Here is a 27,809-nt window from a genome sequence, read left to right as displayed (position 1 = left end):
AAACATTGTGTGCAATGGAACCGTACATTCATTAACTATACATGGAGCGTCCCAGCCACAATAATTAAATTATGAGAGCGTTCTTTCGTAATGCACTGGTTTTTATGATCCAATAAAGGCTACTTTTAATCAATATGCAGTACCTGATAATTCGTAATAAGAAGCCTAATTCGTATACATACCCGCAGCACACTTTGTTACAAATAATGTTTGCGGAGAGACCAGTAAAAATCTGCATTGCTAAACCCATATTTACATTTTATTTTGTGTTTGTTCGTATTGCATAATTAAAATGCCGCAATTATTCACATGAAGCTTCGCTCGCTGAATTTGGTTCACGTTCCTACTCAGAAATCTCTCAGTATCTCCAAACACTGGGTACTGCGATTTAGTAAAATTATACCTGCTGTTCTCATACTATAACTGCCAGACAATACACGTATTTCTGACAGTTCTTATGGCACACAGAACACGTAACGTTTTCCGTAGGAATCACATCTCATGACTCTAACTACTATAAATGCAAAACGTTTTGGATAGGTATTACCAACGAAATTGTGATCTTATCCTAACGGCACTCTACAGTTTTAATATATATTCAGTATATACAGTCAGTGGGTGGCACATGTGTATGTAGATATGATCTTGTACATAACTAGAGACCTTTACTATAAACCTCTTTGCTCTGACCGTCAGTTTAAGTGTTTCATCCGGTGGCAATACTGTCGCGTACGACTAAGCGCATCACTGTTATCATGTCAAAACACCACAGAGGTAAGACAGATAGTAGACCAATATTCAACACACTGGGATGGTTATAATTACATTTGAAACATCCATGGGGTTCCATGTTTTCTCGATCCATGTTAATTTTAACAAAATAAAAATTCATTACTTGATACACACATCATCGGATATACATGAACACAATACGTAAGTAACTTTATATTTCTTCTGTTATGCATGCGAAATGTCATTTTATAGACATCGATATGTACACATTTTTTGATCCTCTGTATCAGATGCCACTGATGATGGGACATATGGGAAAATACCGGTTCGGCAATTAAATTAAATATTTTTGCACAGCTTAAGGAGTAGAGCAAGATTTATTTTAGCAAAGGTGGGAGTTATTCTACACTAAAGGGCCAAAAACTGGTACAGCTGCCTAATACCTTGTAGGGCCCCCACGAGCACGCGAAGTGTGGGAACACGATATGATGTGGAATCGACTAATGCCTGAGGAGTGAGCTGACACCATTAATCCTGCAGGGCTGTCCATAAATCCGTAAGGCTACGAAGGGGTGGAGATCTCTTCTGAATAGAACGTTGCAAGACGTGCCAGATATGCTCAATAATGCACATCCCTGGGGAGTCTGGTGGCCAGAGGAAGTGTTTTAACTCGGAAGAGTGTTCCTGGAGCCATTCTGTAGCAATTGTGGACGGTTGGGAGTCGCACTCTCCTACCGGAACTGCCCAAGTTAGAATGCACAATGGACATGAAGGGATACAGGTGATCAGACAGGGTGCTTAAATACGTGTCACCTGTCAGTTGTTTCTAGACGTATCAGGCGTCCCATATCGCTCGAACTGAACACGTCCCTCACCATTACGCAGCCTCTACCAGCTTTAATAATCCCCTGTTGACATGCATTGTCCATGGATTCGTGAGGTAGTCTCCATATCTGTACACGTCCATCCAACTTGTCAGGAGACTCGCCCGACCAGGCAACATGTTTCCAGTCATCAACAGTCCAATGTCCGTGTTGACGAGCCCAGGCGATGGGTAAAGCATCGTGTCGTGCAGTCGTCAAGGGTACACAAGTTGGCCTTCAGCTCCGAAAGCCCATATCGATGATGCTTCGTAGAAAGGTTCGCACGCTGACACTTTTTGATGGTGCAGCACTGAAATACGCATAAATTTACGGAAGAGCTATGCTTCTGTCACGTTGAATGATTCTCTTCAGTTGTCGTGGGTTCCGTTCTTGCAGGATCTTTTTCCGGCCGCAGCGATGTCGGAGATTTGCTGTTTTACCGAATTCCTGACATTCACGGTAGACTCATGAAATGGTCGTACGGGAAAATCCCCACTTCATCGCTACCTCGGAGATGCTGTGCCACAATGTGTCCCACAGCTCGTGTTCTGACGATAACACTAGATTCAAACTCACTTGAATCTCGATAACCTGCCATTGTAGCAGCAGCACCCGATCTAACAACTGCGCCAGACACTTGTTGTTGTATATAGCTGTTGTCGACCGCAGCGCCGTATTCTGCCTGTTGGCGTATCTCTGTATTTGAATACACATACCTATATCAGTTTCTTTGGCGCTTCAGCGTATCTCGCCATAATAGGAAACAACTTGCGTATTAGGAATGACACAGGAGAAAGCGAAAAAAATATTTATTTCAAAGACGAACGGAACGTGATTTTCCCTTCAAAGACGAACCACCGATGACGCTTCAGATTGCTCCCCTAATCCTTTGCAGTCAGTTCTTACGGGGTGAGTTCAGCCATCAAGGTGGCTCCGCCCCTTCCATGTTCTTGCTCCCGATGTGAGCAGACTCCCCGGCCGACAAGTGGCCCCAAGAAATGCACCCTCTAACGACTTCGGTTTGTGCTCTGTCGAGGAAGAGGCGTCGTTACAACTGACTCTCGCCATTTCACTGTCGTGTCGGAAATTCTGTCCACAAGATGTCCTGTCATCTCGTTGTCTTTGGTTTTCAAGCTACCATGAGGCGTGGCTACAAGATAACGGGAGTACTTTTGTAAAACATTTTATTTCCTCAAGTACGCACCTAGTTGTTGCCATCCTCAGTATACTTCCCTCCACTATCCCTACAGTACTCCATTAGAATTTTTCACTGACGGAAAGAGTGCTGGAAGTCTTCGTCTGTGAGCACCTTGGTGACGCGTGCCGCTTTATCTTTCACTGCTTGAACAGGCTGAAATCTTACTCCTTTTAAAGCAGATTTGAGATTGAGGGATCGATGGAAGTCACACTGGTCTAGCTGAGACGAATTAGGTAGTTAGTCTAACACTGGGAGGCCGTACTTCGCTAGAACTCTCTTAATAGGCAATGCTGTACGTGCCATTGCGTTGTTTTGGTGCAGGACCCGTGACCTCCACAATTCGGGTTATTTATTCGTGGAATGGAGCAAGAACTTCAAGTTCGATCTTCAGAAACACAGTGAACATGTACTGATCATCCAGAACATTATGGCCACCTACCTGTTATACACTCCTGGAAATTGAAATAAGAACACCGTGAATTCATTGTCCCGGGAAGGGGAAACTTTATTGACACATTCCTGGGGTCAGATACATCACATGATCACACTGACAGAACCACAGGCACATAGACACAGGCAACAGAGCATGCACAATGTCGGCACTAGTACAGTGTATATCCACCTTTCGCAGCAATGCAGGCTGCTATTCTCCCATGGAGACGATCGTAGAGATGCTGGATGTAGTCCTGTGGAACGGCTTGCCATGCCATTTCCACCTGGCGCCTCAGTTGGACCAGCGTTCGTGCTGGACGTGCAGACCGCGTGAGACGACGCTTCATCCAGTCCCAAACATGCTCAATGGGGGACAGATCCGGAGATCTTGCTGGCCAGGGTAGTTGACTTACACCTTCTAGAGCACGTTGGGTGGCACGGGATACATGCGGACGTGCATTGTCCTGTTGGAACAGCAAGTTCCCTTGCCGGTCTAGGAATGGTAGAACGATGGGTTCGATGACGGTTTGGATGTACCGTGCACTATTCAGTGTCCCCTCGACGATCACCAGTGGTGTACGGCCAGTGTAGGAGATCGCTCCCCACACCATGATGCCGGGTGTTGGCCCTGTGTGCCTCGGTCGTATGCAGTCCTGATTGTGGCGCTCACCTGCACGGCGCCAAACACGCATACGACCATCATTGGCACCAAGGCAGAAGCGACTCTCATCGCTGAAGACGACACGTCTCCATTCGTCCCTCCATTCACGCCTGTCGCGACACCACTGGAGGCGGGCTGCACGATGTTGGGGCGTGAGCGGAAGACGGCCTAATGGTGTGCGGGATCGTAGCCCAGCTTCATGGAGACGGTTGCGAATGGTCCTCGCCGATACCCCAGGAGCAACAGTGTCCCTAATTTGCTGTTAAGTGGCGGTGTGGTCCCCTACGGCACTGCGTAGGATCCTACGGTCTTGGCGTGCATCCGTGCGTCGCTGCGGTCCGGTCCCAGGTCGACGGGCACGTGCACCTTCCGCCGACCACTGGCGACAACATCGATGTACTGTGGAGACCTCACGCCCCACGTGTTGAGCAATTCGGCGGTACGTCCACCCGGCCTCCCGCATGCCCACTATACGCCCTCGCTCAAAGTCCGTCAACTGCACATACGGTTCACGTCCACGCTGTCGCGGCATACTACCAGTGTTAAAGACTGCAATGGAGCTCCGTATGCCACGGCAAACTGGCTGACACTGACGGTGGCGGTGCACAAATGCTGCGCAGCTAGTGCCATTCGACGGCCAACACCGCGGTTCCTGGTGTGTCCGCTGTGCCGTGCGTGTGATCATTGCTTGTACAGCCCTCTCGCAGTGTCCGGAGCAAGTATGGTGGGTCTGACACACCGGTGTCAATGTGTTCTTTTTTCCATTTCCAGGAGTGTAGATACAAACCCATGCAAACGACAGCAACGTCATCTGTCCTGGAACGACTGGTAGTCAGACACACGCACGGTGCATGCAGTATGAGTGAGCGCGCTTTCCGTGTGTAGAATAGGGAAGGTGCGCCATGTATCTGAGTTCGACCGAGGCCAGATTGTGATGTTTCGAAGGCTCGGCACGAGCGTTTCGGAAACTGGACGACTTGTGGGTTGTTCGAGAAGTGTTGTATGGCGAAAGCAAGTCCAGACATTGTGGGGTTGGGGGCTACCCCTCATTACAGACGTCGGACGTCATAAGCTGGGCAGACTGGTAAAACAGGACAGGCAGCGAACTGTTGCGGAACTACCATCCGATTTTAATGGTTGACAGAGTACAAGTGTATATGAATACACAGTGCGGAGAGCACTACTAACGACAGGCACTCCGCAGCCGACGACCCATGCATATGCCCACGTGACCACTGACACTGGATGGTGGCGTAGTGCGAGAGCGTTGAATAGTCTGATGAATCCCGATACTTCCCACATCATGCTGATGGGAGGGCGCGAATCCGTCGTCTTCCAGGGGAACAGCTCCTTGATACCTGTAGTGAAGGGTGGAGACAGGCTTTCGACGGCTCCATGATGCTCAGGGGAACATTCATGTGAGCGTCCATGCTCCCAGTGGCGCTCGTGTAAGACTTCATGACGGACAAGGAGTATCGTTGCAAACCACCTACACAGCGCTAATGACCATAGAAGTTTTGCGCCCTAAAACCACAACAAACCACCTACACCCCTTTATGGTGATAAAGTTTCCAGACGGTAGCGGCATTATTGAGCGAGATAATAGGCCATGTCACAAGGTTAGAATTGTCACGGAGAGGTTCTAGGAACACAGTGATGTCCTGGCCCCCCAACTCGCCATATCTGAACCCGAGCGAAAACATCTGGATCATGACTGAACGTGGCTTCAGAGCTCATGACTACCCTCCCTGAGATTTACGGGAACTGTGCAGATGTGGTGCCAGCTTCCTTCAGTGACTTATCAGGGCCTCGTCCCTTCCATGCCAAACCGCATCGTTGCTGTTAATCCGTCCCAAATGTGAACATAACGGCTATTAGGAAGGTGGTCACTATGTTCTGGCTGATCCGTGTATCCAGTTCCATGAAGATCGAGAAAAACAATCATAATTGCACTGAAACTTGATTTTCTCACTCGAGATTTTATCGCTCTCGGTGAATTTGGGCCCTTCATGTGCGTCTATTGGCGCTTAGTTTCTGGATGCTGAGAGAAAAACAGACATTCGTCGCATGTTATCACTCTTCTCAAGAAAACAGGATAATTTTGAGTGATATTCCATGTGTAAATACTAACATTCACGAGGTTCCTTTTCTTCCATCATGAGAATTTTCTGCACCAGTTTCGCATACGCTTTTCTCATGTTAAAATGATTGTGCAAAATTTGTCTTACTCAGAGTTTCTTGATTTCTACAGTTTCGGCACTGGATCGAATACTGAACTGATGATCATATCGAACCAAATTACCTATATTTTCGATATTTTTATTCGTTTTTGATGGTGAATGACGTCCGGAACGTGAGCCATCTCCAACGTCTTGGTCGTCTTGGAAACGTTTGAGCTTCTCAAAAACGTCAGTACGTGGTAAACACTCTTCTCCATACATTTCTTTTAGTAGAAGGTAAATTCAGTATCCGTTTTCCCACGTTTCATTTTAAACTTCACGACAATTCATTCATCTATTTTTACACTTATGATAATTATCAACGAAACAACGTAACAGCTCTTACACAAATGACGTCAACGGCTACAATGATGTCTACAATCACCTGAGATGTCACATTCGACTGAGATGGCCTGACGCCTCTCAAATATTGTTCTTTCATCTTTGTTCCTTGCATACTTACTGTGACATCGTCAGTCCAGTTATTTTACAGCCACACCTCGTATGCTACCCGCGTTTCACATCATTTGCTTTTGCTTGACAGAGCGTTTCCTTGCTTAATTTGGACCATGTTTAGTTCTCGATATCTCAATTCACTTCGACGCTGTACTACTTGCCAGTCTTATTATCTCCTTGCAGAGATGAAGAGGCTTGCACAGAACAGATTAGCGTGGAGAACTGCGGCAGATCACTCTTTCGAGAGAGGATCACAACGATGATAAGCCTTAAAATGTCCAATGTTCTCAATCGTCTGTCATCCAAGTACAATCATTGTCACTTCCTGTATTTATGTTCTCGTCGAACCTTATAACGAGTCTTCGATATACAGGATATCAACAAATTATTCAATGGACTACAATTAATAATACCTTCATTGTAATCAGAGACATTTTAGTGTAATAAGAGGCACAAATATGTCATATCATACACTGGCTATAAACGTGACTTCGTTGACCTTACCAATTAGTTCCTATATGGGAACAACTGTCAATCTCCACAGTTACGAGTATACTAACTAACTGTTCCCGTCTTATTGGGAATTATATTGCTCGCAGTTGAGGTTACAGCGCATTCAGTTCACTTACGTAATGCGACAAATCGTTAACTTTTCTTTATATGAACGCATGATTGATAAAGAAAGTTGGAGGCACCAGGTGATAAGATAGATAACACAGCAATTTTAACGTGCTGCTGCTGCTCTTGAAGGATTCCCAACAGCATGTGAATGATATTGTGATTGCTGACAATATCAGGCTAAAATTTTTGTCAAAATTTCCATACATTTTGCCTATCATCTGGTTTTTGCCTTGCAACAACTGAACTTTAGTCTAAAGCAATGCTGTCAAGTGAATGGATATTTTTTTACATAGACATGGTTCGCATAGAGTAGATTGTGCTGGTAGGTAGCGCAGAATAAGCTCTTGTGAGCCCGTAGCTTGAGAGTTCCAGTGACGAATGGCGAAGGGAACTAATCAAACGAGAACTTTTTTTTCTTTTTTTATAGGGAAATCTTTGGATGTTTACCATGCCGTGTGACACAATCCCCACGCTTTCGTAGATTTTCTTCCGTTTCATCCATCGTCTTATAGCGCAAAAAGCTGCTTTACAAGAACACAAATTCACTTGTAACCCATTTCAGTGGACTGCTGGTGTTCATTATACAGTGCGTGTCATAACTAACGGCGTAAACTCAGGTAATTGAAAGTACACGATTTCATAAGTAAAAATGTCTCAGTAAGTATTGGTCGGCTAATGAAACGATTGCGAGATAATTGTTACTTTCTTACCAGCAACCACTGACTTGAATTTGCCTAAACGTCATCGCCGTTAGGAAAAGGTAACAATCTGTATATAATTAAAAATAGTTACTACATATATCTTGGTAGGAATGGTTGTGTTTCTAATTAACGCCACGACAGTTACAAGACTGTACCTGTGGATACAGGAGGTGTTGAAAAGTATCGTTGTAGTGCCCTGAAGGAGACCTGTACCAGTCGCCGCAATGTGAAACACGCCTGTATCGTTTCGAAATTCTTAAAAACTCTCTGCTCCAGTTCTTGAACCGTGTCAACCAGAATGGCATGGGCTACACTACACACTTAAGGTGGCTCCAAACGCAGAATTTCTTGGCGTTCAGGTCAGGTGATCTTGGAAGCCACAGTACAGATCTTCCAGTCCATCTTTGGTCATATCGGCGCGTTGACATCTCACCATAGAAGCAAAATGTGGCGGTGCTCCATCATGCATGTACCTCATCATCTGACATTGCTCTAAGGGAATATCCTCAAGCGAGCTGATGCCGTAGTAATCCTTCCGTTGAATTTATTTGGTAATATGTACCGTCCAATAAGGCCATCACCTAGTATCCCTACCTACACGTAGCAGATGTGGAGACTCATGCACAGCATGTAGGTTGCAAGCTAGATGATTCCAAATGTGAGAATAGGGATAATTACACACATCAAGATTGAACCCTTCTTCATCTGAAAACAAAACATTATTGTCAAACACAGGTTGCCTATAATTTGTTGCCTACAACTTGGCAAAATGTTAGTCTACGACCAAAGTCCGCCTCACTAAGACACTAAACTCATTGCAGGTGGTAAGGGTACATTCCAGTGTGATTCTCCGACCACTACTTTGGCCCATTACTGGAATTTGCGTGCTAAGTCTCCTTTTCGAGATTCTTGGAAAGAGTTCGACCTTTACTGGCAGCAGATCTTCAAGCACGGGTGTATTTCGTGCAGGCATACCCAGCATGTCCAAAGGTCCCAGTTTCAAAGTGGCGTTGATACACCCTTGTAGAAGTTCGACTCTAGGGGTGCTTACATTCAGGGTATGCTTCTTGGTACATGTCTGCAGTCTCTTGTGAATTACCATTAGCTTATTGGCGCACTCCTCGTTTCTGTTATGTTCCACCTCACCAATGATATTCGTACAAAGCAACTGACACGAAAGGCAAGCTAACAGGGCACTATACTATCGTATCGATTCTGTTTACAACTCCAAGTCTCTAAAATGTAAACAAAGATCAAACCACGGACCAGCATTCGGTGTTCACGAAGAATGACATCAGTAGGGGATGGTAAACGCAAGGACGCAGTTTTCTCGCAAACGGCTGCCCACACTATAGTGCTTTACTTTTCTTACAGAAGATAATATCTGTTACACTGAGTGCCTACGATACTGTCTAAATTTGCACTCATAAGGAGCTATAATGCTTACCACACGAGAGGTTCATGGTTGCTGTCACGAATGTGACGTGTCATTACCCACTGGCAAAGATTTCTGGCCGTACTTTGGACAGAGCTCAATTCTCCTTCGATAGTGAAGTACACTGACAGCTTGCCTTCGTTTGTACAAATTATGTCCTTCTCCATTTCTTACTGCGGCCTACTTCACCCTTGCTCCATGCTTCTCAGATGACTGCTATTACATACTCGTTTTTCGTCTATCCCAGCTTTTCAGTGTCTTTGTCAATGTTCTCGTTCTTGTTTATTCGTACACTGATGCCATACACAAAGCACACCTTTTAAACTGATGAGCCAAGACCTTGGCGATAGTGACACTTGTAATTTTTTTCTTTTGGGACCTGATTTTTTGTGTACTCCGTCGTGGCAAGGAAGTGGTTAGTCAGTCAGCCTGTGACTGTCCCTTGATTGGGTTCACATGAATTAAGTATAGTTGGACTCACCACCTGTCTGGCCTAAGTGAACGAGGGCCGACCGTTTAACTGGAGACTCCTGAATGCCGTTCTCTTAATTATCGTTTTGGCAATATTTATGTTGGTGTAATTTAACTGTATTTTATATTTTGAATTTGGCAAGGTTAGGTGTGGGCTTTCAATCCTGGAAACATGCTCACAGAGTTTCCTTCAAGTCCTAACATTATCGCCTTCTGCTCCTGAAAGGTTATTGTAATTTCCTCTGAAAGATTATAGAAGTTATTGTGGGCCTTCCGTCGTTGGTGTGGCAAAAGGAAATTTTTCAACATAATATATTGTTTTACCGATTGTTGCAATATATATTTCCTTAATTTGCAGAATTTAGCTTAGAGGCCTTCAGCTATTTCATTGTGTCTGTTTATCTCTTTCTGTGCACCTTGTGGGCCATCAGCCCTGTTAGCATCTTAAAACATTGTGGCCTTCTGCCTTCAGTAATTATTATTGTGTATTTGGTATTTTGAAGATTTAATCCAGTGGCCTTCAGCCACTCCACATGCTGATCTCATATATGTATAGGATTTAGCTTATTTGTAAATTTAACTGTGTGTCATGTCTTTTCAAAATTGAACTTATTCTAAAGCATCTGTTAGGAGGCCTTCAGCCGCAAAGCAAATTTAATTCTTTCAAAACTGTATTTATTAACTAAATGATAATAAAATACAATTGTGAAATGAATCTGACTGCAACTTCCTTGGCCCTTTCCACAATCCTAATTACCTGTTAGCCCAGTGTGATTTAGTGGACGTTTCAGTAACCATATATCATAAATAGATATTTTCGCATTTTTTGGCTTGATAACACAATAGTGAAAATCGCAGTATTTTAATTTCGAAACATCTGGAATACTTATTCCAATATAAATTGGTTTATTGAATAGCTACTATATTTTCTGAAAATACTGTAGTATGTTCATAGTTTGGTTTTGAAATATAAATTGTATATTTTCTTGGATGTGTTATTTTAATATTTTCCATTACTTTACCAAATACTTAACAATTTCTTAACTTGTAGAAATCTTTCCAAAATTGCTAACTGCCTTTTTTCTTATTCCTATATTAAAATCAATGGTCTTCTTGAACCAGTCAGATTTTTCAAATAAGTTTCTTGGAGTTACCATTAATTTTAATCCAAGATTTAAACATTGTTTAAGCCTCCTATTATGTAAAGCAATTCTTCATTAGTTAATGGTGTTAATAATTTGTTTTCCAATGATAAATCTTTATGTAAATCATGTAATTTTTTGGATAGTCTAAATTGATATCTAAATATAACCATATGTATTATTACCTGAGATTTTAAATATATTTGCAAATTAAAACATTTTGGTTCTAGCGAAATGAAATCGTTAAATCGTAAAAACTGAGATACTGCCAAACCATATTGATTATTTATGTCTAAATATACAACTTAATTTCATTGTTTTGCTGGCTTCAAATGGTTTGCATATTTATTATTTGGTATAGCACGAATTTAATACTTACAGAAATTCCACCTCGAATTACTTTCTCAAGGAAAAGAATTATATCATTATCATGTAATAAATGTAATCCAACTTATGCCATTTTAACATAGAATCTCAAGATATTCGTCGTGCTGTAATATATCAAGATGGATCAAGTCTATAAGATTTAATACATGTATCTTTAAAACTTTCTAAAATATAATCTAAAATAAAATGTCACATTTATCACATTAAATGAATTTTTACTATTTAATTTATTCCAAACTGTTTTTGCTCGATTATAGTCTTCATCAGAAATATTATATAAATTAAGTCTTGAATAAAGATTTGTTAGGTAATTATTTTCTTGTAACTTTTCTTTTGAACCCACATACTTATAAGAATAAACTCCTATTATAAATAAGGAATCTTTTCCTCTAAATTGTTTTTTATAAGATTAGAACATAATTTACAATACTTGAGGCGATAAATTTGAATGTGTCTAAAAATCTTAATGCTACTCCATCTTCAATACTTTTTCTAAAAAATGCATTTTTGTTTATTATTTTTATTAGCATCAATATATTTATTATCTATTACTAATTCTTTCATAAGCAAATAATCATCACAATTTGTTAAATTATGTATATAAACTGGAATAAATGTATTTTTGGTAATCAAGCATACAATCTTTATGTGCAGCTCCATGATAATTTCCTGTTAAATGACAATGCCCTCTTACTATTTTTTCTCCTTTAGTAAATTTATTTTCACAATTATAACAAGCTTTTCAATTTATAAAATTATAAAATTTTTTACCTTCATTTGACATTATCATTGGAATATTTTTGCAATTTCTCTAGATTCATCTTTGACCATTTCAACGATTTTTTGCTGCATCTTCATCAGTATGTGTAATATAAATTTTATAATCACCATTACTTAAAATAATAACAGTGAAATTGGTAAATGTGTTTGGTATTTTTCAATATAATATTTTTCCAGGTTTGGTTGATTGACAAGTGTTAATATCATATAACAAATATTCGAAATGTGAATAAATTACAAAAGGTACCCTTAATGAATTATTATGATTTTGATATTCACATGATTGCTTAATTTATCTTGTGAATTAAAATATCTTAAAGACAAATTGCAAAGATTCTATGGCATTTACGTGTTTGTGGAGTAGTAAATCTAGATAGATTTTTTATCCAACAATAATGTGAATTATTTACACCTTCAATTAAAAGAAGATTATTTTGTTTTGTTTTTTGTTTTGTGTATGGTGTAGTGGATCCCCTTATGCATGAACATTAATTGAAATGTTTGATTTCTTCTCAAATTTTGGAATATCTGTTAACAGGAAAGGTAAATTAATTTTCTCTTTTTCGAAAATTTCATGAAATTCTACTCCTGTAGTTTTTAAAAAAGTAACTCTTTCTTTATCATTTGCTGGATATAAAGCTGATTTCATTGAATAAGGTATACACTTTTGATCTGCGTTTTTTACATTAATTACAGCTTTTTAATTCAATTGCTTTCGGTAAATCGCTATAAGAAGAACAAAAAGTTGAGTTGTCTATTAACACTTAATTCTAAACTTTCTATATAAAATAAAGAAAGAGAAAATTTTTCTTTGCATTTCTTGTGTTTCAGTTAATAATTTAATTATTAATATTTGATAATAATTGCCTAAATCAGTTGTTTTTAACAAAACTTGATTATTTGTTTTACAATTAAATTGTTTTATTTGATCTTTTCTTTTAAAATTACAATAACATTTCACGTTAAATTTAATTGTTCTTCTTTATATTAAAAATGTGTTATTTGATGATTATTTCTTCTTCACTTTGATTACAAAACATTGTGGTTCAACAGCATTATCTTTAATTCCATAAGTTATTATTCTAGATACAGAAGCAGAAGCTTTCATATATAATTGTGTAGGTGATCTAAAATAATCATCTACAAAAGTGAAACCTGATAAATTTTTCTGATAATTTTTCTGTTCAGTCTCTTGATTTTTACATACCTGGAGATTTTGAAAATAATTATTAGTATCGATTTTATTAATTTTTCCCTCAGACATATTGATAATACCAATTGCTTGTTATTTATTACGATTAGAATAATATTCAGAATGTTTCATTTTACAGATTTTACTATCCGACTTTTTTACTCAAGATTTTATCATTATCAATATCAACTTCATATCTTTCATTAAGAATGCTTAATTCTGTTTTTATAAGTGTAGAATATTTTTTATATTCCTTCATTTTACAGATTTTGTGAAGATCTTTTACGGGTTTTTTAGTAGGTTCATTATCATTATCTATGTTATTAGTGTTGCCAAGAAAATGTACAATAAGGTCGATTAACTTTGTTTTATTATATTTGGAACAATTCTTTAAATTATCTGTTTCACAAACTGATCGAAGTTCTTTTATATTTTTATATCTTAGCTCTCACTTCTTCATTTGTTTCTGACTAAAATAATCAACAGATTCTATCAGGTCTTGTCTAATTACATTTAAATAACAATATTTTTCAATATAATTCTTAAATCATTATAAATTAATCCATATTTACCTTTACTATAATTTTTTGTTTTGAAATAGCTCACCATTGGTATTTTATATATATTTTTTTAATTTAGAAAATAAGTTATATATATAATTTATTTTTTAAATTAGAAAGTTTACAGTTAAAATGTAGCTTTCTGTTTTTTATTTAAATTTGAATTGATGATGTAGGTAGGCAAGGCTTCATAGACCATATATATATGAAAAGAAAAATTTATTAGATTGTAATTTTTTAAATAATTCCAAATTTCGTTTTTTAGGTATAGATAAGGTTTGGTGGCTTTTATTTGTAAATAATAAAATGTATCAGATTTTTAAATTTTAAATGAGAATTTTGTTTTTTTCAGTGTAGATAAATTTTTGGTTGTGAGGTGGCGCAAAATTAGAGTCTTGGTTTATGTCCTGGTATTTTTATTCCAATTTGCTCCTTGGTCCTAAACTATCATCTACATGCATCCAATTTCTCATCAGTCAGTTGGTGTGCATGTGTGCATGGTCCTAAGACATTACAAAAAAAATCAACTGTACTGCCCATGACGGCACAACAGAAACACTTTTTAACACCAATCTCGGAAAACATGAACTCACACCTCAGCGACTGGCCTTTGGATGCCTCAGGCTGTGGAAACAGACGCCACAGAGCGTCATTTCCACAGCAGCACCGTAAATGGCAAGTTCCGATATTTAAAGAACATAGCACAGTATTGTCATTGACGAAATTGTAAACTTTTTTGGTTTATATTTGATCTCTGTTCTTCGTTGCGCACGGTATTAGCGGGAGAGTTGCTTTAAATGGAAGTCCTGAGCTTCTGTAGACCTGCCCAAGGCAGGTGTTAATTTTTCAGAGGGCAAAAATTTGCTGAATATAATTAATTCAAAGTCTAGAAACATTACTTCCTTGAATAATATTTGGAAATCAGCTCAATGGTTACCTCCTTTCATCAGTTAGTCTTTCTTCGTATGAGAATAATATCAACGGCCAGCATCATCACTACAGAAGACAACGAGACAACCAACAAGATAGCCAGATAAGTGATAACGTAGAGTATTATATGTGTATATGTGATTCGATGTAACTTACTTTGAAAGGCTAATCAATCTCTGATTCGAAGACAGATCATTGAATACTTCGCACTGAAGACGTGAATTAAAGTATGTTATTCCGTTCAGTCTCGGTGCTTGATTTAGGCGACAGCAGTGGCCACCATTCTCTTTGCGATCAAACCTGTATTGAGAGCTTTTCGCTTTTGCCTCAGCTTTTTTTCTGGTCATGTTAGTAGTACTTTGTTACACAGCAGTATGGATAGGTTGTTGAAGGAAGATTTGACCTATATGAACTTCGTGTGTGGGTTCACTAAATCAAGTGAAAGAGAGAAACGACACAGTGATGAGCAGTTCGAGCAGTGATGACAACCACACCACATTACTTTTGGCAGCAGAGGGTTGTGGACATTTCCGTGCAATTTGTGTTGTAGTGGATCCGATTTAGAAGCTTTTCATTGTTGTAAAGGTATAGGGGTGAGTCACATGAACACATGAAGAGTAGAACACTATTATTTCAAGTTACCACCGGAAATGGTTGTACATTTATCCTGTTGTCAGACAAGGTCACTGTCTATATGGAAAAACGTTTTCCATTGTCTAAGTAACCGTTACTGTACACCTATTCGTGTAAAGCATACCGACGGCCAGAATGGCTTTCTTCAGGGCTCCTAAAATATGGAAATGCCTTGGGGAGAGGGTAGTACTGTATAGAGGATGTCTAAGGGCTTCCCATCCAAATAACCGGCAACATCAGCTGTGGGAAAGTCATTATGACCTTTCCCTTTGACGGAAATGGTTGCTGTGACTTGGTGGAACACGGCGCTATAATTAATACAGAGATACATGGATAAATGGCAAAAACTGAAGTGCTTCATCAAGATCAAACGCCCAGAAACGTTGACGAGTGGCATTATTGTGTTGTAGGATAATGTTCGCCCACTTATTGCCAAGGTTGTTTCGACTATGCTACAGAAACTTCCCTGGGAAGCCCTTACCCATCGTCCATACAATCACATTCTTCCCCAAGTGATTTGCATATTTGGAGTCCTGAAGAAAGATACTCGTGCCCATCGGTTTGCTACAGACGAAGACGTGCAGCCTGGTATGATCATAACTCCGCAGGCAACTCCAAACACTTTTCCATGAAGCCACTGACCGTCTTCACCCCCAGTCGTTTAAACCTGTTAACAGTTACGGCAGTTATTTTTGGAATAACAGTGTGCTTACATTTTTCCATCTGTTCGTGTTGTCTGCCCCTTATATTTTCACAGCAACAGAGATGATTTGTATTGCAAATGAGTCATAATCACATTATTGCCCTAATCTGGCACAGTAGACGTCGGTGCTCTTACACCAAAGTACTCAGATAATATTCCTGGATCCCCCGTGAAATTTTGTCTTTGGTGTTCGTGTTCACCCTGCATAGTCGGTGGAGAATGAGAAGGAAGATGTGGAGGGAAAATTATTTCTGAGAACGACAGATGTGAGTCAGTAAATTTGTTCGAACCACATTATGTATTCCGCGTCGCTCCTTGATGCCCAAGGTTGCTACGTAGAAGGTCTGGCCAATGTGTTCGGCAGCGATCGGGCGCTTCCGTGTGACGTCACTGTCGAGAAGCGTCAGCAGCGCGAGACGTTCGCATACGGCACTATTGTGCTTAAACTAACATTAATTTACGAAAAGTGAAGAGCAAAATAATGAATTATGGATTCAATCGAAGCTTACCAATACAGGGACTGAATGTTAATACCTGCTACGACTGTGAAACTCTTATATTGTCTCTCTGGTAATGACAAAAGTAAAACTACAGATTTGTGGCTCCCCCTCAGTGTATATTCTATTACTCAAAATTTTTTTTGGATAACAACAATCTGGTATGCTTCAGTCCCTTTTTATATATTTTACAGTTTTTAATAGTACTGGAAACGCAACAATTACAAGAGCTTTCAGTTTACTAAACACATTTTGTGCATCACAGTCGGCAGTAATGTGTATTATCTTTTTCACGCAGGTATTACGCAGCAACCGTACACCTAGTTAGTTGAGACATTACTACACATAGTGATACAGAAGCCCGGTTTAATGAACTCACATTCAAAAATTTTAAGAATAATTTAAATACCTTAATCAGATCTGGAGGGGACTGCAGAAGCTCTCCACCTGTGTGCTGCTTTCTGCTGCTGCTGTTTGGCCCTCTGTGCCTTTGCAGGTGTGTTGAAGTGCCTTATCCGGATGAAGGTTCTGGTTTTAGCGCACACTGTGATGACCTCTTGAGGAATAGTTGGTAACTTTCCAATTAAAGGTCTTATCAGGTTTCTGATCACATTGCCGCCTTTACACAGACTGCTGCCATGAAAATTTAAAAAAAGCACCTCTAACTGCTTAACAGCATCAAACCACTCATCTGAAGGGATGATTAAGCCACCACGAGACAGTTTCTCAATCCACCCAGAACTTGCATGGTCTTTCGACACTTCGAGTGCCTCACCACTAGGATGACCAAGTGATTTGTCAATGGAGACACACCTGGAGGCAATATATCCAGCGATGTAGCGGAGAACTTCTAGAGAACACTCTCAATCTTATATCAAAGGTAGAACAATTAAGTCATGTAGTGTAATGTCCCTCATTTGTTGATCACCTTCTGTCATTGACAACGCTTCCGCAATGCCCGACACAAGTCCTGTAAACAGGTTGGAAGTCAAATAATTTGTATCAGTTTCCGCTGAGACTGGACACGAACTGCGTAACTGAATGTCAGCAATACTTTTGTTCATAACTAAAATACGCAAACGGCTTTTAAATACCACTGGTAAGGGATGATCATAGGCTCTGCCAATTGCCCTTATCTGGGAAAATAAGTTTTCAAGGCAGTCTTGGTTGAACCTTGAGATCAATACGTACTTCAAATCGTAGCCATGTTTTAAATCCGAAAAACAACCCAGCAGTGACCGAATCGAGGTGAGTAATCCCTTTTGGAAAGGAAGTAAAGTTTTATGATTTCCCACTCTCATTTTTTTACGGAGTAGAATCTGCGAAAACTTCCTCCTGCGTCTCCTTACACAATACAAAAGCACTTGAAATTGGTCGTTTGCCGACAGGTACCCTCGAATTCATAACATCAAAAGTGTCGTTCACCAATTTGAAGAATTCTGCCGTGTCTTTTTCTTCAGGCATTAGAAAAGAAATTGCTTCTGATACAGTGTTGGAAAATAGTTGGCAAGCAAGATGAACGCGCTGTCGACCTCTTCCACAAACTGTCAGATGATGAGCAGTAAGCTTAGGGCACAGTTTCAGTTCTCTATTATCTTTTGACTGCTCGATTACGCGCTTTGTTATCGATGATGATGATGTTTGGTTTGTGGGGCGCTCAACTGCGTGGTTATCAGCGCCCGTACAATTACCCAATCTTTGTTCAGTCCAATTTCGCCACTTTCCTGGATGATGATGAAATGATGAGGACAACACAAACACCCAGTCATCTCGAGGCAGGTGAAAATCCCTGACCCCGCCGGGAATCGAACCCGGGACCCCGTGCTCGGGAAGCGAGAACGCTACCGCGAGACCACGAGCGGCGGACGCTTTGTTATCGTTCCTCCGTCACTTAATGAGAAACCATCATATAAAAGGTGGTTTCTGAGAAGTTTCACCATATGTGGTACATCACCAAATACCTAAACACGTTTCGTTTCATCATCTGTGTTGGTGAAGCACGTGTTTGTGTAGTCGATGTGGAATTTCTTCCACACTTTTCCATTTTTACGCCCCAAATCAGACAGTATACTAACTACGACAAATCCCACTTTCTGCGTCTCTCTGACGATACTGATCAGTAAATCCCGATTCATCGTAGTATCAAAGTTATAATATACGGGCTGCTTCCATGTTCCACACAAACCACGTTCCATAACAACCTGTACCTGGCTATGTGGTCCGTATATAGTGTCAGTTTCTTGGTCGTAGCATATGCGACTGTCCACATTCAATTCGTCAAAGCTTAACACACACAGCTTCTTTGCTTAAGTTTGTTGCTTGCTTATTCATTAAGTACAATACATCAGTCAAAATTCCGGGAACACAACGGAAAGAATTGGATATCCATCGTTTTAACGTAGTAAATCCAGATAATGGTATTCCCATTATATTTCTTAAATTAATAACAGTTTTTCTGGACAGAGAGCGCAGAAGCAAGGCTTTGCTAATATCTTCTGGGTCCAATGGGTGCTCTTCCTTGATTTCAGAAGACATTCAATTTGTGCGTTCGTAAACACTTTTTTTAAGGCTTGGTGTACTTTAGTTGTCACTTTAGTACTTCGTTGATACTGAAGGCTTTGGCATAGCTTTCTCTGTCTGGTTAATGCATGAGCCAGTAATTTGTTGTTTCTCGTTCCCAGCGTGTTGTTTTCAGCTATCAAACGCTTATTTTTTCTGTCTGTAGCGATAATTCCTTACGAAGCCCCTTCATTTTATCCTCGATGCGGCCTTTTTCAGTTTCTGTGCTTTGATCCACTTCTTTTTATTCGGTGACAGTGAAGCTAGTCTGTTAGGTGCACGTTTACGTGTTTCACGATCTTTCCTTCTGCCATTTCTTTCTTGGACAGAAGACGAAGCAGCAGCAGCAGCTGCAGATGTGGCTTTCATGAGGTGTAATGAAGGAACTGCAGTCGGCTTTAAGATCTTCTTTGGCGGAAGTTTCATTAATTCAGCTTGGAGATCCCGTAAATAATAGTCTTCTTTAAAATGTACGCTACAGGTAGTAGCATTTTTAATGTTAATACTATCACTTCTTCTACAGAGCTGAACCCACCGAGCACATGTTTCAGGATCTTTCGGAAACTTATGATAGGAAATGCTACTCCCTTTAGTCTTCTGATTATAGTTTTCACACACAGCCGCGGCACAATTCGGCATTGTTAAGGTGTCGCAGAAAGAATAAACTTGATTCAACACGATAACAAACAGCAACAACACAAAACTTACTTGCTTCAACACATAAGAAAGCGCGTGCGAACTGAGCGGAGTTTCTCGACGCTGACGTCATGCGCAGTACGGCGAAAAATCTCTGTTCTGCGCACACATTATGCCCCCCCCCCTGCTGATGCCGTCTTGTAGTGATCTATGTTTGCGGAGGTCATCGGGCCCATGTTGGCAGCCCTGATTAGTAGCAGAGGAGCCACAGAGATGACGTAATAGCGTTGCGAAGTGGAGCGGATCAGCGACCGCAACACGGCGCGCAGCGTTTCCCGCCGCTCTGCGATATTATTAGGCGGTGCCGCGTGGGAGGCAGCGACGCCGCGCATCGCGAACAGCTTCTAATTTACAGGCGAGCCGCTGTAGGCGCCACCTGCGTTGGCAGCGGTTGCGTTGCGTTACGTTACGTGGCGTGGCGCGGTACAACTGGCTGCTGCGTGGGGCAGGCGGTGTCTGAGCGGAAAGCGGAATCTGGGACACAGCGCAGCTTTACCAAGCTGGTCTGCTCCGGCGTCAACTACCCGGTTCACAAGGAACATGTGTCCGTATAAAACTCCTCTGTATTGAGGACATTCACGTGGAGTCAAGTACCAAAATCTTTTACTCACTCTACGCGCCTCTCACCATGTGTCTACTACTCTTATTCCATAAGTTTTACTTTTGTAACTAAATCGTACGCCTGTTTATTGTAACATTTATACCAGGTTTTTGGGTTTCTGTGCCTCAGTCGGCCAAGAAAAGTCTACTAGCGTCAAACACAGGCCTTAATTTGAGGATGAAATTTCTGAGAATGTACTTTTAGAGCATAGAATTGAATGGTTGTGCGGCTTGGACTGTGGGAAACGGGAAACGGGAAACTAAGGGAATCGAAGCATTCGAATTGTCGTGCTACAGAGGAATGTTGAAAATTAGGTGCACTGATAAAGTTAGGAATGATGAGGCTCTCTAGAGAACCGGTGATGAAAGGAACATATGGAAAACACTGACAAGAAGAAGGGACAGGATGGTAGGACATCTATTAAGACATCACGTAAAAACTTCCAATGTGCTAGAGGCAAGTGTAGAGGGTAAAAGCAGCAAGTAAAAACAGAAAGTAACTGAGGATGTAGGTTGCAATTGCTTCTCTCATATGAAAAGGATGACACAGCAGAGCAATTATTTGCGGGCCACATCAAACCAGTCAGAATACTCATAACTCATAAAGAAAATGTCAGTCGGTAAAACGGCCCCCTTATGGGATTACTTTCTCGTCTGTTGCTGTCCGTACGTCTATCTTCCCGACTGTTCCTTTTCTTTCAGCAGCGAGAAGGTATACCAAGTTGAAATTCATGTCACATACTAAGGTCTACGGTCCCTTCACGTTGCGAAAAATTTAGGCGGCCATTTATGTCACATCTTGATGCTCACTGACTCACTCATCAAAACCTTTAGAGCACTTCCCATAGACTTACAATTATAATGTTTGGCATTAAGCAAAGTTTTCCTGTACAAGTAATGGAAAAAATCTGAAAATTGGCATTTTGCACTTATTTAGCATTTTCTTTTATTTCGCCATATGTAGTCCCTCTGTCTGTCAAGCCTCCTTTTTCTCAGGAATCAAGTCGAAATTTATGTCAGATACTCGGCGGTGTAAAAAGATGTAAGCTCCCAAGTCAATGCAATCAAAAGGTACAGTCATCCCTAAAGAACATTTTGTGTTAGGAATAGCGGCATCAAGTTGAAATTTATGTAAAATAGTAAGGACTACGGTCTCTTTGCAGTGTAAATAACTGAAGCTTCTACGACAGTGCAATAAAAAAATACGGCCGTATACGTCACGTATTTTGGTACTAGAAAGCTCACCCATCAGAACTAGTAGTTGTGCTATTTTTATACGTGTCGGGCTTGGTGGCGTACCTGTAAAGCGTGTGTTATGGAACATGAGAGGTCGCGGGGTCGAAACTGTCGAATCTCAGATCACGGATTTTTCACTCGTCGCTTTAACCTAGCCGTCACCACTGAACGATGTGAGCGGTCACCAGAAACGGCAAGAGGTTCAGATTCCACATTAAACTGTAGGTCCCTTTCCCCGAGTGGATAAACATGGTAGGTTAGGGCCACGAACGTCACCGAAGTGGCGTCCAATAGAAAGATTTTCATCAGGCCATTGAGGGAAGTCAGTATGGAACCATCATAGAGCAAGTCCTATTCGCACATGTCCGGTTTTTTAAGATCACACTGATAACTGTCGTCTGGAAGACATTAATTCTAATCAAAATAACAGTGGCCGTCTATGATGCAAGCCTTCTGCCACCCACAGGCTTGTTGATCGCATATCAGTGGCGTCTTTCAATACCCAGACTACATCTGAAGCGAACGCAACATCATGTATCGCATATGTGGACATTCAGTAATAATTTCATCCATCACGACGTTGATAGGATTAACGGGTGTCCGCCCAGGTCACACTGTAAGTTCTCCATGATATTTAGACAAGCAAAAACTTTGTCCCTTCTGATGGTTCCTGATGACGGCTGCCCCATTCGTGTTTAAATATTCATGTATTTTGAATTCAGAACTGCGGACCTTCGACTGTGTAGATATTGTGAAATGATTGTCTGTAACACACGTCATTAAAACACAGAATACAGCCGGCCAGAGTGGCCGAGCGGTTCTAGGCGCTTCAACCTGGAACCACGCGACCGCTACGGTCGCAGGTTCGAATCCTGCCTCGGGCATGGATGTGTGTGATGTCCTTAGGTTAGTTAGGTTTAAGTAGTTCTAAGTTCTAGGGGACTGATGACCTCAGACGTTAAGTCCCATAGTGCTCAGAACCATTTGAACACAGAATACAAAACAAGTATTTCTCATCAAACGCGCACACTTAATTTACAGTGTAAGTATTCTTCAAAAAGCAGCGGATTGCCCTGTGTAGCAATAAATTTAAACAAAAGATAAGTAGAATTAAACATACCAGATAGAAAATATGAAAAGTATAATGAATTATTTTCGAACGTTACAGGACTACGCAATCAAATACATGACACGAAAAGCCATTTGAACAGCAGAGTTGTGCCACACCACTTAGGAGCCTGAGAGCGACCTGAGCTGTGTACAGCGACAATTGACGGCCAGCTGATCCGAGGTAGATATTTCACTAACACAAAATTCGTCATTTTAATTTTGGAAGTATGAGTTTTGACCACCTTTATATTAGAACATTATATAGTATAGGGAAGATTAATATTTTTGTCTGTTAACAGTTCAAATTGAGGTGAACCCTGTAACAGGTTTTACTGCTTACTAATATTTATTTAGAACACCTAAGAAACTGTTACAAGCTGCTTGAGGTTGTTTCTGTCTGCGTTAATTTTGTGCAAACTGCTTGACGTGTGCAACCTTACCTGAACAATTTTATAACTCACAAGTTTCTACTTTCAATTATGAAAGTCTGTAGACTGCAGACTGAGACAAATGTTTTACCTTACCGATATCTTTCTGGAATGTTTAGGCCTCCACAGTTCACTGACTTCGTAGAGAGGACTGTGGATAAAATTACCTTGTTCTCTAGTCATTGGCAAGCCTTCATCATCAGTTGTTGTAATAACTTGAAACACTTCATTACAAACACTCAGATGTGGCACCCAGCTGACTCCGTTCGTCCAAGAGGCGCAGGAAGTAGCAGATATCTGCGCCCGGGTTGATGCAGTATTCCTTGACTTCGGCCAGCCACCCAGTACAGTTTCGCACTGCTGCGTAATAACATACGAGAATATGGGATGTCAGGTGATCTTTGCGGTTGGACTGAAGAGTCCCTAGTATACAGAAGATGGCGTGTCATCCTGATTGGAGACTATTATTCAGAGGTAAATGTAACTTCGGTGTCCCCCCAAAGGAGTGATATATGATCGTTCCTATTCACAGTAAACTTAAATAACGTAATGGATAACACAGTAAGCTACACGAAGCAGTTCGTGCGTGTTACTATTGTTTACAGAGATGTCACAAAGCTAGAAAATGTCAACGAAATGCAGAAAGACCTGCGAAGGACCGATGCTTCGAACAGAGATTGGCTGTCGATCCCGCAACAGAATAGGCGGAAAGGCCCGTAATTGTATTATTACACGATTGTGGAACAATCATTGGAAGCACTCACGTCCACTAAATATCTGAGAGTGTTAATGTGGAGTGATTCAGAGTGGAACGAGCACTTAAAAGCAATCGTGAGCAGAGTGAAATGAGTAGATAAAACAATGTTGGGAAAATAGACTGCAGGACAACTATTGAGAGGAAAAATCTTCAAGATGTAAAATCGCTAAGCTGGTATAAGGCTTCCATTCATTCCAATGTTGACAAGTCTATTGTGTCAGTTGAAGACAGCAAAACGAAAGATGAAGTTTTAAATTTCACGTCAGAGAAATCGTTCACACAGCAGTATGGCGCTTACATGCCGTCATTTGACCATGAGACACGTCTGGATGGAATGCGAATTCGGTTTTACAAAGAGTATTCTACGGCATTGGGCCACTGCTTTGCCTGTATTATGGTGTGTCTCGCGCCGAGAACAAAGTCCAAGTGACTGAAAAAAAATAAATAAACGCCGATGGCTCCGGTGTAGAAGAAGGGTAAAAAACCGGACCTGCAAAATTACAAAACCAGTTCCCCGAACCTCGGTTAGCTGCAGAATTCTAGAACATATTCTTAGATTGAATATATTAAACTTTCTCGAGACTGAGAAGCTTATGGCCACGAATTACCATAGTCTTAGAAAGCATCGCTCGTGCGGGCCTCAGCTTGCTCTTTTCTCAAATGATATCCTGAGAACTGTGGATGAAGGGCAATGGGCAGATTGAAATTTCTAGATTTCCGGAAAGCATTTTACACGGTGCCCCACTGCAGGTTGCTAGCGAAGCTGGAAGCATATGGAATAAGTTCAGAACTATGTGAGTGGCTTGAAGACTTCTTAAGTGACAGAACCCAGTACGTTGTCCTCGACGGCGAGTGTCCAATAGAGACAAGCATTGGTCAGCAGTGCCCAGAGAAGTGTGATAGAACCTCTGCTGTTCTCTATGGATGATTTGGCGGACAAGGTGTACAGCAGTCTACGGTAGTTTGATGATGCTGTGGTGTACGGAAGGTGTCGAAGATGAATGACTGTAGGAAGATAGATGATTCTGACGAAATTTTTAGTTGGTGTGAAGAATGGCAGCGAGCTCTAAAAGTGGAAAAATATATGTCGAAGCGGATGAGTAGGAAGAACAAACCTATATCTGCATTCCTAGTGTATTACTTGACACAGGCAAGCCGTTTAAAAACTTGGAGGTAACGCTGCGATATGATATGAACTGGAACTAGCATGTGAGAATCGTAGTAGGGAAGTTGGAATCGTCGATTTCGGTTTGATGGCTGAATTTCAGGAAAGAGTAGTTCACCTGTTCAATAAATCGCATACAGAATGCTGGTGCGACGTATTCTTGTGCACTGCTAGAGTGTTTGGGATCCCTACCAGGCCAAATTGACGGAAGACATCGAAGCAGTTCAGAGGAGGGCTGCCAGATTCATTAACGGTAGTTAGAGTAACATGTAAGTGCTACGGAGGTGCTTCGGAAACTCAAATGGGGATCGCTGGAGGGAAGGCGACGTTGTTTTCGAGAAACACTACTGAGAAAATTTAGAGAACCGGCATTTCAGATTGACTGCCATACGATTCTCCTGCCTCCAACATACAATGCGCATAAGGACCACGAAGATAAGATGAGAAATTTGGGCTCATACCGATGCATACATACAGTCCTTTTTGCCTCGCTCTATTTGCAAGTAGAATAGGAAAGGAAATGACTAGTAGATGTAGAATTGGTGGTCCTCCAACAGGGAATTAATACATAAAATCAAGGTTGAGCTGGTAAGTGAATGTTGCTCATCAGTTAGATGTGAGTGATGGAATAAACAGTCAATAATACGGAACTGATAGAGTAAATAGAGAAAATCCGAAGACGACTAGCACGTTTCCTCACATTTAAACTTAGTAACAGTTCATCGAAATCGAGTGGCAAATTATGCAACAGAGGCATTGTGTATCATTGTGTGGCTTACAGTTTAAATTCTGACAACATAAGCTCCTACACGAGTCATACAATACATTGCTGACTTACATGTGTATCTAGCGAAAAGGCCGTGAAGGTAAATGCGAGATATTCGAGCACGTGGAGGCCTACCAGAAGTGAAAGTGGCACACGAGGCACAGTCCGCTACTCTTCACATAGTGGCTTGCTTAGTACGGGTCATAGCAACCCACTTGAATAGTCTCCGAATACTACACTCACGCATTTCCAGTGAACATCGCTAATACCGTGTTGTCTCTTTAATCTTCCAAGAGAAGATGCTATATGAGTACTTCACTTGATTTTGACATCAGCGTGTAGAAGATGCCGTCCAAAAAAATCTCTATTAAAATACATTTCATCAAGACTTTTGGCTGTGTAAGACTGCAGCCCTTAGTTAACTTTTCACTCTAGTATCCTTTATTTGGATGTTTTATCATCACAAGATTATTAAAAAGCGTATTGGTTCTCATAACAAAACACACTCAATTTTAGCACAAAAGATAAACATTTACAAACGCGAAGTATACTCGTACAACCAGTCTGGCGGACACCCACTGGAGAACTAACAAGAAGGGTCAGAACCGAAGTGTGAACTGAGATGAGTACTTGGACGAGAATCTCAATGTTCATAGAAAACAGTTTTGTTCCCAGAAGCTTCGGTGGGTCAGACTGGAAACTGACATAATATCCAGTTTTTGTAGGCCATATTATTAAGAATTTTATGTAAACACATTTCATTCTTGCAAAACACAAAGCAATAAAATAATGATGAACAGTGTTTTATAAAGCAGCAAAATAAAAGTTTTGGGATCCTAAAATATGCCATGTGTAAAGGACAGTATATATTTAGCTTTTACAATATATTGGATAAGTTATAAAAAATAATTGTATTTTTGCAACATACTAACAGTTTACTTTTTCGTAAATAATAAATTTCCATGAAACATTCCATAAATTGTATTTGGTGAAGTATTCGATCCACGCGGCATTTGTTACAGCTCATAGAAAGTGAAATATATACGACATTAATTTTTATGACTAAAAACCTTTAAATTGAAAGATACAAGCAATGTTACGATGAGCAGCGATTTATTTTGGAATATAACACAATTTTTGTAAATACTTTAGTATAACGTGTTACTCCAATAGACATCAATCTTTTAGAATGAACTTTTCCGAAGAAAGAGATCAGACTGCAGTTTTCATCAAACTGAGAACGGTATCGCTAACTATAGTTAACATAGTACTTTCATAATCTTGATTTGTTATAACGTGTCCACGTGTTGTCCACATTTGCATCTACATTCCGCAAGTTACCTTATGTTCTGCCGTGCCGTTAGACTTCTGAGCATATAACTTCTTAGATGAGTGAGCAAACTTACTGTAAACTCCTATGTGTATCTCGAGAAAAAAACCATGGCAGTAACATTAGAGCGAGTGACGTAGCGATGAGCATTGATGTTTAGGTAGCTGTTAAGGTTCTGTTTGTTGCTCAGTCGCCTCGTGCTCTACGGAACGCTGTCTCTCTCTCTGGGAAGTTACTATCTATCGTCCCAGTGCAGTCGTAATTCAGAAATCTCACGTTACAGAAAAATGATGATCTGTGTGGTATTGGACCGACATAAAAAAATGACAATCATTGTGCGAGATTTCCAATTGTTTCCTGTCTCCTAAAATTTTCAGTTCTTTAAAAGCAAGTCACGTGTTTTATACTTGTCTTGGCTACTACTGAGAGAATGTCCTGCGTGAGTGAACATGATAGTGCAAAGTATGAGCAAGTATATGTTCTCAAGTCAAAAACTGTGTGAACTATGTTAGGGCGGACTAGGAAGCAGCATTTGTATCATTAAAATGA

This window comes from Schistocerca cancellata, chromosome 2 (assembly GCF_023864275.1).
Source record: "Schistocerca cancellata isolate TAMUIC-IGC-003103 chromosome 2, iqSchCanc2.1, whole genome shotgun sequence".
NCBI lineage: Eukaryota > Metazoa > Arthropoda > Insecta > Orthoptera > Acrididae > Schistocerca > Schistocerca cancellata.
Note: the sequence above shows the minus strand (reverse complement) of the source record.